The sequence below is a fragment of the Falco punctatus genome (assembly GCF_963210335.1).
Source record: "Falco punctatus genome assembly, chromosome: 5".
Lineage (NCBI taxonomy): Eukaryota > Metazoa > Chordata > Aves > Falconiformes > Falconidae > Falco > Falco punctatus.
The window spans coordinates 69,256,103-69,269,412 of record NC_137584.1 but is presented as its reverse complement, the minus strand read 5'-3'; positions in this window follow the sequence as shown (position 1 = coordinate 69,269,412).

Below are 13,310 nucleotides of genomic sequence, written 5' to 3'. Positions count from 1 at the left end.
AAAAAAAATGAAATGAAAAAAAAAAAACCAAAAAACAACCTGCAAACCTCCTGTCATTAGCATGTATACAGAAACTGGTTTTATTTTCTTGTACTTGGTTTACATGAGCAATTGTTCTCATTTCTCCTTTGCAAAATATTATTTCCCCTCCTATGAGAAATATAATAGAATCTAGTTAAGAAGTTATTTTCCCTTTGGATGTTCTCAATTTATTTTCAACAGAGCAGGAAAAGAATGGAATATTTCCTTGTTGTTATACATTAACAGGAATTTGCTTCTTCACATACACTGATATTGTTATCATTTTACCTTTAAAGTGACTGCTGTTTGGAGAGCACTTACACTCTGCAGAACTCCCCACATCTGCTATGCACAAATATAAAAAGCTTTTGTGACCATGTCCTTTCTCTCCTTTCTAAGCCTTCTGTTAGTAAATCTTACTGATACCATCCCAAGTGGAGTTGCCTCTCAGTTCTTTAGTTTAGTATGTCTTAAAGTGATACATATTTTTATATTATAAAATTGTGGAGAGCTGACTGTGGAAGCATACAGTGTTTCCACCTTAAGGGATTTCTATTGTGTTCATACTGATTTTTGTTAAAGCTTCCAGGAAGATGGATTTTTAGAAGTTTTTTCTCCAGTATAATTTCAAAATTTGAGAAGATGTTTGTTTGATGACTTGCCTGTATACTGCAATATTAGGCTTGATCTGTAGCTTCTCTCTTTTATGTCTCATATATCTAATTTTATTTCCTTTGATCCTTCCTTGTTCCTCCTTGCTGATATTTTCTTTGTTCTTTCGCTTCCCCTGTCCCTGTGCTTTGCTCTTCTAAGACTTGTTCACCTTCATTTTCATTTAATGCCTGCCTATGCTGCTGCCTGTATCTTTGTTGTCATAGTTCTGATGTCTCTCTACTGGTTATCTTTTTATCTGGCTATCTGATTTTGTTTAGCTTTTAGTCTTTTAAATTCTCTCTATTGGTTGAGTCTCTTTTAATCTTCCCTTAGTATTGCTTCTTGTTATAGCTCTTGATCTTTCAGAGAGGAGTGATAAAGCTGACAGGGACCATCACTTATTAAATTTAAATTTAAAACAATAATAAGTAGTCACTTTTTGCTGCTGAGATATTTGAAGTACGTGACCAGAATTAAAGATGTGCAGCACAGTAGAGCCTTACTTTTGCTCCTGAGGCATTCAGAGATTGCAGTGGAGGCTTGTGGCAACGCACATTCAGTGAAGGGTAAACTTTCTGACTGTGGATGACCTCACTTCTACTTGCCAATTAATGAGAGTTTTTATGCATATTTGAACTATTCATACATTTCTGATGGAGGATTTAATTGGAGTGCAGGGGTGCTAGCCTAGAAGTATGTAGTGAATTATTAATGCCTATTGCCCCATGGAAAAAAGAGAGGCTTCCAACCGGGCTACTGCTTTCCTAAATTACTTGATAAATATCCTCTACTCTAAGTGTATGAACCTAAAATATATGCAAATGTCATACGTGAAGACATATGTATTCTACATTTTAATGTAGATGTAAGAATAAAACCCAGGGAGAAGCATGAAAACAGACTTTTGAAATATCTGAAATCCGACTTAAACTTCCTCAGTGTTACTATCTATGCATATGTATATGTGCCCAGATTAAGTTCCTTCCTGATGTAGGGACATAAAAAGTTCTACATCAAAAATCTTGTCTGCTCAATTTCTTTCTACTTTTTTACAGGTGTGTGTGTATGAACATATGTGTAAAACCACATTTATTTTTCCATAATCTAATTAGGACCATAAATAACATTCATACACATATAAATGTTGATATATATATACCCATTTATTTGTTTAAATTGAAGTTCCTCTTTAAATTTGCCTTTGAAATTCCAAAAGGATGAGAGAAAACTTATTCAGCAGATTGATTAAGGTCAAGTTACTCTTGGCAATGTATGATTAATTTCTCATCCTTTTGTCAGACAACATCCACATCTTCCCAAGTAGTTTCTGAAGTTAAAATCATGAATGTGTTTTTTAGGTTTGCAGGTTCAAGAGTTTGCAAGTATATGGAACTAATGTGCAAGCACATGAAATAAGCAGATGGATGGAAAAAAGGCATGTGGTTTTAGCTTCAGCTTTCCTGAAAAAAAAAGGGATTATAAACAAAAAAAAAAAAAATAGGATTTTTTTTTAATTGCTTTTAAGGTTTATTAGATGTAATTGTGAGAAAATTTCTGGCAGTATCATTTTTGCTAAAAAAAAATTGTGTCAATACTGATCTTTATTGTCCTTTCTGTTGTTTACTATCCATATTCTTCAGAAAGCAAAATTTAGAATTTATTTTCAGGTTATGTCATGTTTTCAAACATCCAGGACATAAACTCATCCCACATACAACCATGTGCCAGTCTTCAGTCTTTTCTAAAGGGTGTAGTTCATCAATAGAAATCTCTGAACTCAGAAAATGGTGTAATGTTGGAAGTTGAAAAAAACATTCCCATTCTTTATTACAGCTGTTAGCTACACCTACCCTTTCTCTAAAGTCACAGAATCATAGCATTATTGAGGTGAGAAAAGACCTTTGAGATAATCAAGTCCAACCGTTAACCCAGGACTGCCAAGTCCATCACTAAACCATGTCCCCAAGCACCACATCTACACGTTCTTCAAACACCTCTAGGGACGGTGATTCCAACACCTCCCTGACAGCCTGTTCCAATGCTTGACCACCCTTTCAGTGAAGAAAATTTTCCTAATATCTAATCTAAACCTCCACTGGCATAACTTGAGGCCATTTCTTCATGTCTTGTCGCTTGTTATATGTGAGAAGAAACTGACACACACCTCACTACAGCCTCCTTTCAGGTAACTGTAGAGAGCAGTGTCTCCCCTGAGTGTCCTCCCCAGTTCCCTCAGCTACTCCTCACAGTACTTGTGCTCTAGACCCTTCACCACTTTCATTGCCCTTCTCTGGACATGGCCCAGCACCTCAATGTCTTTCATGTAGTGAGAGGCCAAAACCGAACACAGTATCCAAGGTGCAGCCTCATCAGTACCGAGTACAGGGGGACAATCGTTTCCTTTGTCCTGCTGGCCACACTGTTTCTGACACAAGCCAGGATGCTGTTGGCCTCCTTGGCCACCTGAGCACACTGCTGGATCATTTTCAGCCGGCTGTCGACCAGCACCCCCTGGGCCTTTTCCGCCAGGCAGCTTTCCAGCCACCCTTCCCCAGGCCTGTGGCATTGAGTGGGGTTGTTGTGACCCATTACTGGGGTCATGGACTGCCACTCATAGACCTTTTCATCACTTAATGTTTCCATTCTAGGTGATTAAGAAAACAAATAATTTTTAAAAAATCAAACATACTTTAACTCTTCTTCCTTATTTTTTCTACCTGAGTGGTTCAAGAACCTATTAAAACTTTTTCCAGTGTCTTTTTCCAATTGACTCTTCTTCGGTTAGAAGAGACCAGCTATCAGTATTTCTGAAAGATAAGAGAAAATGTAAAACCTCAAAAAGATCCTTTTTTTTTTCCTTTTCTTTTTAAATTCTGCATACCACAGCCTTACTGAGTAGCTTTTATAAATTCCGATTACATCCACCTCTTCACAGTTATCAACAATCTGCTTCTATTCCTGGGGAATTTCACCCCTTGTTGTCAGCCTTTCTTCGCAGGGATTGTGAGCCAATCCTGTCTGTTTAATTGCTGTTTCTCTGCACACCTAAGGACAGCACTGCAGGAAAACAGTGGGTGGACAGTTCAGCATTGACTTACAGTTTTAGTGAAGGTGATGGCATGATGGATTAAAGCATTACTGTGTGTGGCACACTGACAGACAGACAGAGAGAGATGAGTGTGAGAAAAGTCCTCATCTACTTCATTGTATTCTGAAATCTGCCTCGTATGAAGAGCGGGTAGGTATATGACCTCCACTCCCTGATTTTTCTGGCATTTATAAAGTTTGCGGAAATTAAACTTGGTTTGAAAGTATATCCTCTAAAACACAAGCAAGTGCAGTTTTGAGGAAACCTGAAATATTAAACATTTAGGTTGAAACTAATTGCTTTTCTCACATTAATAAATAACATAGTGCGGTTTAACTTGTCATTCAGGTAATAATATATTCCCCTCACCTAAATATTTCAAGGTATCTGGCTTACACCTAATCTAATCAAAATTTGTGGTTTTTTAGACTGAAACATAGGTTTGCATCTCACTCCACTTCTTGTATAATAATGCTTTCATTTGCAGCTACAATGGTTCAGCTGTGCTGTCAACAACTACATTAAAAAAGTGTTCATAGGCACTTCACAGAAATTAAAGTAAGTTGATATCTCAAAACATATTCAAACACCATTTGTATAAAACCAAGCAATGGGAAAAAAATCAAAGGAAGAAAAAATTATGTGATGAGGGTATCTGAAACAAAAAGAGTATCCACATGGTTCTGATTTTCTATCAAGTTATGCGAATGAAGTCAGAAACTATGCTAAGCCATAGCTGTACTAAGACTGAAAATCTCTCAGTACTCCAACTATTGCAAGGAAACATCAAGTTATGACTTAATTGGTACTTGGGAAGCAAGGTAATGCAAGGGTGGACATTTGGGTGTAAGAGTTCAAAAAAGGACCAGAAAAACCTCAAGTAGTTTTCAAAACATGCGGCACAAGACTGTTTAGACTCTGTCATACAGGCAGATGAGTTAAAAGAGGGGAAAGAGAACAGCCTCTCAGGAGCCATCAACTTTGTCCCTTGGGGTAAATTCACCAGGTTACCTGTAGCATCCATTTGACCAGAAAACATGGAAGGGCAGGCCCGTGGTGGTCAGTAAGAAGTATTCTTCCAGAACACAAAGGACCCCAGCTGTCAAAGTAAACCTGGTCTAGCACCTTGCCACTGTGGCACCCAGTGACTGGACACCTTCTGAATCCACCTGAAGACATGTTTTTTCCATTGTTCTGATGCTTATGTAGGCTATTTGTGGGGACTCCATCTAGGCAGTGGATCTGGCAGGCAGATCACTTAAAATGAGTGCAAGTGCAGTTGAAGTAACTTACACCTAAACACCTGGGAGCATTGAAATCTCCATTATTTTGTGGACTTGGAACTGCCTTCAGTCAGCTCATAAACTTCAGTATTTATTTGCTGATTTCATCAAGTTGTTCATGCAGTAGGTGTTCTTACAGTTTCATGTGCTACAAACTAAAGATGTGTTCACATCTTCTTTGCAGACTAATTATTATCTGGTTTTTCATTGGGATAATTATGATGAATGCCTAGATGTGTGCCTTTTTCTACCCCTTCTTGTAAAACAGTAATTAGGATAGTTGAGAATTCCATCTAATTTTAAAAAGAATAAAACACAAATGTAATATACCTGACAGTAAGGATATCTCAGAAATAAAGATAGTAAATCTTGGTAACTTAATCATATTCAAAATTTTAAAACCTGTAAAATGTATAAAACATGGGAAAGAGAAGCTAATATTCTCATTAGTGACAGCTGGAAAGGAACAATTTAGTACTTGACAGAATTTCCTTGAGGGGATTCTTAGATGAAGAAAGTATTTTTAATTGAAGCTGCCAAAATCGATACAGGGAAAAACAACAGTCATGTTCTTTGAGTTGAAATAAATCTAGAGAAAACACTTAAAGATGCAGGACTAAGCTCTTTACAACAAAAATGGCACAGCAGAACAAGGATCTTGTACTCCAGAAGTTAAAGAGGAAGCTTGCTCAGAATACTAAGCATGGTAACAGGGTGTATAGCAGAATATTTCTCATTTCTCACTAGACAGAGAAGGAGACCTAAAAGGAAATGTACAGGTTATTTTTTTACAAGAAATATATAAATTATATTTATAAAAAAGGATGCAAAAATTATTTTCTTTTTCTATGAAGTCCTCATAAAGAGTAAAGAGATCAATAAATTTAAGAAAGGAAAGTAAAAAAAAAAAAATAACCAAAAAAACCCACACCAAAACCAAACAGGTTTAGGGCAGTGATCTAGTCCCTAAAAAACACAAAATAATGTCAGGGCACTTATGTTGATATATATGTTGTTGAAATATATGACCCAAATTAACTGATGCATTAGGTTTATATTGAAGTTCTGTAAGTGTGTATGGAGAAGAAGATGCACAGTGTCCTGTCTAAATCATTATTTTTAGTTATATAAAATGTTGCTAGACCCACCTTAAGGATTATTTAGATGTGGAGTTATGGGACCCATAACTCTGAGGCTGTTGCTAAGCAAATCTTTCCTGGAAACATATCTATAGAAATATCTGCAGTAGCACTCTAGGGTCCATGTGCTGAGTAGCAAAGCTGAGCTGAGAACTGCTGAAACACCAGTTCACCACCTTAGATCAGCCTGATGGGTTTATTCTAGAAGTAGGGACTAAGATGCAAAATCAGTATGCTTTGTAGGTATAAATGTTTCTGTGACCTAGGAGGGACCAGAGACTAGGCTTCTACACTGCTGATAACACTAACTTTTTTTAGGTTTTACTTGTCTAGGGGAAACAGCCACATGAGAGGTTTTTGCCCTTGATGCTCAAAGCCTAAAGCATGACAGGCCCTATGGTCAGTTCAGCAGAGCTTGCACTGCAAGGATCTAGCAGAAAACCTTCCAGTCCAGAGAAATTACTTCTGAAGACACATCCACATGGCTGAGGCAGCAGGGCTCTATTCAAGCTAATATGAAACTCTTTGTCACTGATTCCTACCTCTGGCTAGGGACCAGCGGTTTCAGCATGTCAGTGAAACCTGAAGAATTAGTGGTATAATCTGTGAAATTCCCAGGAATCAGTTCCACAGAGCACTTCCAGACCCAGAAAGCTCATGTCATCCAGGAAATGTAGTGTTTCTGTTGTATAGCACTCCTTCACTATTTGATTGTGTTTATGTTTTAAAACTTTTTTTCTATTAAAAAGTTTCATCCCAATTAATGTATTTTAAAGACATGCTACTACACAGCAATCTCTTTTCAGCCCTGTCTCACTGTGAAATTAATATTTTCCTCACCATTTCTCTTTTTAGCAAGGTAAGACAAAGAAAAATATACTAATAATGTCTGGACAACTCACACATGCTACTGGCCAGTTATATCAAGGATCTAATAAAACAAAACTACAGTTTGAAAGTCTGACACCAAAGAACAGGCAGAGAAAGGCCAGGAGTGTAACTTAGTCTGTAAATTCAGGTTTCTGAGTTCACCTCAAACCAGAAATTCAGAACTCAGATATTATAATGCTATTTCTACTATTCAAATTTTTAAGAATCTCATGAAACCCACTAATAATAATAATAACAATAATAAAATCTATGCAAAATACTGTAAAACAATTCTAATAACTCCATGCTATATATTTACATTTCACAATAGTGGAAACAATATTTCAAATGCTTGGGTTTGTTCTAACAGTGATTACACAAAGGATAACCGACGCTGACACTTCTCCAGGCTTCTGACAAGACAACACTGACAGCTTTGTAAGCTGCAATATTGCAACTCTTTGCATGAATGCAAGACAGTATCTACAAAGCTGGCCCTGCTCTAGCTTTCAGTGTCAGACCACTCATCCTTCTATTCTAATAAAACTATTGCAAATTGTTATCTCTAACTGCTCACAGACAAAAGCAAATGGTCAAAATGGATAAGAATTTAATGACTGTGGAAACATCATGCCCTCATTAAATCTGCCCTATTCAACAGACCAATTTGTGTCTCGTGACAGTAGTATTTACTTGGCTATGCAATCTTTCAGCTTGGGCATCGTTTCATTGCATTGGTGTTAATAACTTTTTAGTTTAAAACTAATATAAGAACATTGCAAGTATCCAAGGAAACAAGTGTTACAAAAGCAGACAATGCAGAGTCCAGGTTAAGCATAACAGAAAACACAATACATTAATACAAATAAGTACACAACAGGGACATCTAGAACAGATTTTCTTTTAATACTTGTGTGTTACAAAAAACATACAAATATACTTAGTGCATAAGAGTGTTTGAAGGTCTAGAGTGGAGGAAAAATATTTTAAGGGCATGAAAGCTTTTTGGTTTCCGTGTTGTTGTTGTTAGTGAGTTTTTTACTTCATTCCTCCACAACACCTTTAAAAGACTGGCATTAATGATAACTTTAATTAATTAATTTCATAACACAGTTATACTTTAGAAAAATAATCTCAGAGAAAAATGGAAATCAGTGTAGCTAGAGCTTCCATCTTTCATATAAAGTGCAAAATTGATGTTCTCACCAGCTATAGTAATCAAGGCTCTTGTGGCACTTCTAAAAAGAATGGTGTTATTAATTCCAGTGTCTTAGTTAAATTATATTTTGAGTAAATCAGTATACTCTCCAATTCCAGTTAGACTGTCACAGTCTTCAAGACTTCTGCTACATTACCGTAAATCAGCACATTCTAAGTGGTTATACTTCAGTGGAAGGGATTCAATTTCCATGTGTTTGGTCTGCAAATTGCTTCAGGGTTCTCTGAAATAGCAGTAGCAAAAGTTGTGAAGTCAAGGAATACAATTCCACCATTCGTAAATGGTGTAATGGGTAAAATTTGTTCACTGAGTGAAAATAATTAGGCTTGAGATGTGTGTGTGTGCGTGCGTGCGTGCGTGTTGTGTGCGTGCGTGTGTGTGTGTGTGTGTGTTATCTCAGGAAAGAATTGAGCCAATGCTGAGTGGAATTTTTATGTCTCAAATATATTGTAAATAAAACGATTTGGATACTTACTACCAAGGAAAATATCCTTTCCTAAACTCTTTGCCTCCCTCCATTACAAATCACTAACTATAAAGTTGTTTTGTGAAAGATACGATTCAAATTCTCTCAGTCTCTCCTGAATTAACTTTGACTGCTCAGTCTGAAAAATAAAAGAAGGTGAAGTGTATTTTATCACTTCATGGTGGGACATGATGTGTCAAATTAAAATAAAATAAATGTTTGGACTTGTCAGCACCTTCTTTGTTTATGTTCATTCAAATTATTTTAAACAATTTGGTCCAACTCTAATTATCTCTATGCATGAGTAAAAGTAATAGCAGAACCACGGATGTTCAGTACAAGAATGAACTATATATGGATTATTTCCCTGGAGTTAAAATAGAACTCTTTCCTTGTGCAGCAGAAGCAAAAAGAAGTAAGGAAGTACCATGAAGAACATATAATCTGAATGGTTGTTTTCACTAATTCTGTTATAGTAGGCTATTAAAGATAACAAAATAAAAAAGGAATTTGCTCCCTACACACCTGAATGTTATAAATATGCTTTTTTCTTAAGGAACTAAAATTGGTTGTTGGTTTTTTTTTTTTTTTTCCTCCTGGTAGATATCCATTAAATTATAATACTGTATATTCATTTGTCAAGAGATGTGAGAATTTTTGTGTGGGCAATAAAGAAGTCTCAGATACATAGTTTAATTGTAAAACTATCCACATAGCATTTTGGTTTTGGTTTCTTTTTTAGTTATGTATTACTAAGTATTTAACTATTTTTCATTTGCAATCTTATCAGAGTCAGAGCACAGAAAAAACTCACATCTCAACAATCAAACAATCAGAAAAAAACCCAAGAGTTAAGCTTTGTCCCATATCGCTTTAAATGATTTGGAATCTTTTGTGGTCCTCCAATTCAGAGCTGTTCCTTAGCTAAAGAAGTTTACAATTTAGAATATGTGATGCCTGGCACTCTTTATTATCTTACAAGTGTCCAGATTTTGATATTTCCCACCACCGTTTTTAGATAATGAGCTATTTACTAGCACTTCCGTATTTGTGCACTTCCCAAATGAATAGTCATGGAACATTTAATCTCACAAAAATCAGATTTTTCAGGTGAAAGCACTCTGCTAAAAATTTCCAAAGAGCCCTCAGGTTTACTATTTTGCTTTTACAGCAAGTAACTCCTGCCTTGCTGTTGCAAATTCATAGCTATCAAACCATTTTATTTCACACATAGGTTATGAGGAATCTGACAGATGATCCCAAACACCTGTATCAGTTAGAATGCCACTAAAATTCATTCACCAGAACACATTTCTGATGACGGAATATATATATTGTAGCATTGCTTAATCACAGGCTGTAGCAGATGCCTCAGAATGTTGAAATCTGCAGCTTTTATTTTTTAATGACTAGGCTTTTTTCTTAATCTTCTGAGATGTCTTCAGACAACTAAATAAAGGAAGGGACTAGCCATCATCATCTCTATGGCTGCATCTGATGATCTTCCTGAAATGTGACATAAATTTTCTGCTCTTTCCTCCCTGCTGTGTCAATTTCTATTGCTGTCTTTTTCCTCTCACCTGTCTTCAATCTTTTTCATTTTACTTGCCATCTATTAAGATCCTGACTTAACAAAGCATCTGGTAGAATATAGCTGAGGCCAATTTGGCACACTAAAAGCAGTACTATGTTCAGTGTTTTTTCTAACAACTTAACAGCAGGAAAGTGAGAAAGTGACTGTTTTAGGGGTTATTTTTCCTTTTCTTTCTTTCTTTTTTTTCTTTCCTTTGCCCATGTATGTGTAGTATGTGACTATTAATACTTCAGTTTTTGCATCCCGAAAGAAACTGGCACCACCAGACATAAGACCTTGGAGGAAATGTCTGGAACTACTTTCTCTTTCACAACATTTTCAAGAAAGTTCTCTGTTAGAATTTAGAAATAATAGCTCTTGGGGGTTTCCTCCCCCGTCATTCATAAAGAGACTCTATAAATTACAAAATTATAAGGCAGTTCTTTAAAAAACATATTTTCAGATTTTCAGTTTCAGCTACTTTCTACATGGATGTTTCCTGTTGTCTCTTATTTCACTCTATGTATAATTAATGTTGAAAGTAAACTCTTGCTTGGTAACGTTCAACTACTGTAAGAATATCCTACAGCAGAAACCCAAACTGAAAATACTGTCAATAACTGGAGGAGGGAAAACAGCTCAAATACCTTTAAAATCTGCCTATTTTTTCCAAACAGAACCCTAACACTAGCAGCTTTTATTTTCTAGCAGCAAGGAAAATTTTCTCCCTTTTTCACATCCCTAGTAATACCTATAACAGCCACCTCATAACTGGACTATTCTAGTAACCTCATCCCACATATGATATCAAGCACTTCATTGTTCAAATGGTGGTGGTTCAGTGTACAGAACATATATGTCAAGTGAAAACAGCAACAACTAATCATCCTGGGAAACAAAGCTGAGGCTCATTGGTTACAAGTACAGGTGTCATTCTTGCAGATCTGTGCTCTATGCAAGGTAAACAAAAAAAGACATTCTTTTCAGAACAACAGCAAGAAATTAAATTTTTTAATAGTTCAGATATTAAGTGGGATCTTAATAATAAAATACTTAATTACATTTAAGATAAATGCTTACATTCACATTGCATTATAAACTACCACTTATCAGGAACACTCATTTCCAGAAAGATGCAAATCTTACCTACCAATGTTTTTAAAGGCCTTAAAATAACTAACTACATTCTGTCCTGAACAAGTAACTAACCTAAATGAATTGCAAGGACACAAACTGACTTAGGAGTGTACTCGTGTAAGTTATCTACCTATCTATAGTACCAGTTGGAATGCCAGGGAAAGATGGTACCTAGTCTCTGAAAGGCAAAATGCTATTCTGAGGAAGAAACGAACATGCCTTTTGTCTTTACATGTCTTGTTCCTAGTTCACTGGCGTCATGGCCATGATAAGGTTCTTTGGCCTTTGAAACACTGAATTGTACCAGTAACTTTATATGCTTAGAAAGGGTGCGGCAGAGTGAAACATGCACATTTTTATGAAGGATTTGGGGAAAGAAATATTTTTTATTGCATTTTTCTGCAGCGCTTGCATGACAAGATTCTGACACTTAACCGTAGCCTCCAGATAAACCTGCTATACAAAATGACAACAATGATAATTAGGAAAGTAGCAGCAGATACTTTGGCTTTTTCCACCTTATACTCCGGGAAAAAGCTCTCTATCCTGTCATTCATGTTGTGCACAAAATATTGGTATTCATCAGCATTGACTCTTGGTGATGTAACAGGTGGAGTAGATGACCATGCCTTGGATAAAGCAGTTGTTGTTACCTGCCTTGGACCTCATCTTTTTTTTGCCAAAACTTTTATTCATCTTTAAATATGTATTTTTCTTGGATTCCTCCCCCACCCCACACCTCCCCCCATGTTAACAGGCAGTAAAATAGCTATTTAAACCCACTGATCATACTCACTGTTCAGGCTAGCTTATTACAACTGATTTTTTTTAAAGACATGTCTTGAGGATGACATTAAGTACAATCTCTAAAGCAGTAAGTTGTCTCTGTTAGAGGTTTTACTACCAACTGAGAGAGATTACACTCAGGTGGTCTGTGTTTGGTTGCGTCCTGCTGCTGAAGGCAGAGATCATAATTTTTTGGTGTAAGTCAGTAAGCCTTGCATAATAATTTGAGCTTTTATGGTTAAGGTCATTCTTCACAAACCAAACCAAGCAGAAAAACACACACCCACCCCAATCCCCCCAAAGCCCAAAGCGTATCTTCAAGGCTTTGAATTAGTTACTATCCATGAACCAATCCTACATCTTAAGTTGACCACTAGCAAGTCTCTGCTATTCAGTAACTACACCATGAGGAACGGTGTTCATGAAAATCCTGACTTATGGAGCAAGGTAAGATGAATTGTCATTGCATTTAAATACACTTTGTTGCATCAGCTGTATTTCAGAAGTGTTTTATTTGTGGATGACAGGGCTTAAGCTAATAACAAGACAAAACCAAAAAGAGAAAAAAAACAAAACCAAAAGGGTAGAGACCTGTGGGAGCCCACACCGCGCCGCCGGTCTCGGGCTGGCTCACACCCGGGCCGAGCTGGGCCCCAGGCCCCTGGCGGGGACGCGGACGCTGCGGAGCAGACACGGAGCAAACACCGCCCGACACCGGGCACCGGCCGGGCCCAGGCGCGGCCGCAGCGTCCCGGGCGCCACGTTCGGACACGACCGGCCGCCCCAGCCGCCAGGCGCGCGCAGCCCGTGACGGAGGACCACGCGGGCGCCGCGCGCGGCCCCCGGAGCCGCCGTGCCGGGGGGGGGGGGGGGGGGGGGGGGGGCGGGGGTGGGTGGGGCGGGGAGGCGCGCGGGGGGCGCGGGCGGGCGGCAGCTGCCGCCGTCAGGGTCACGGGCTCCCCCAGCGCCCCGGGCGCCATCGAGCGGCGCGGGCGCCGCCGCCGGGCACGGATCAATGTGGCGACTGTCTCTTCCAGCTCTACCCGGCTGCCGGCCGGGCCTCCCGCTCCTCTG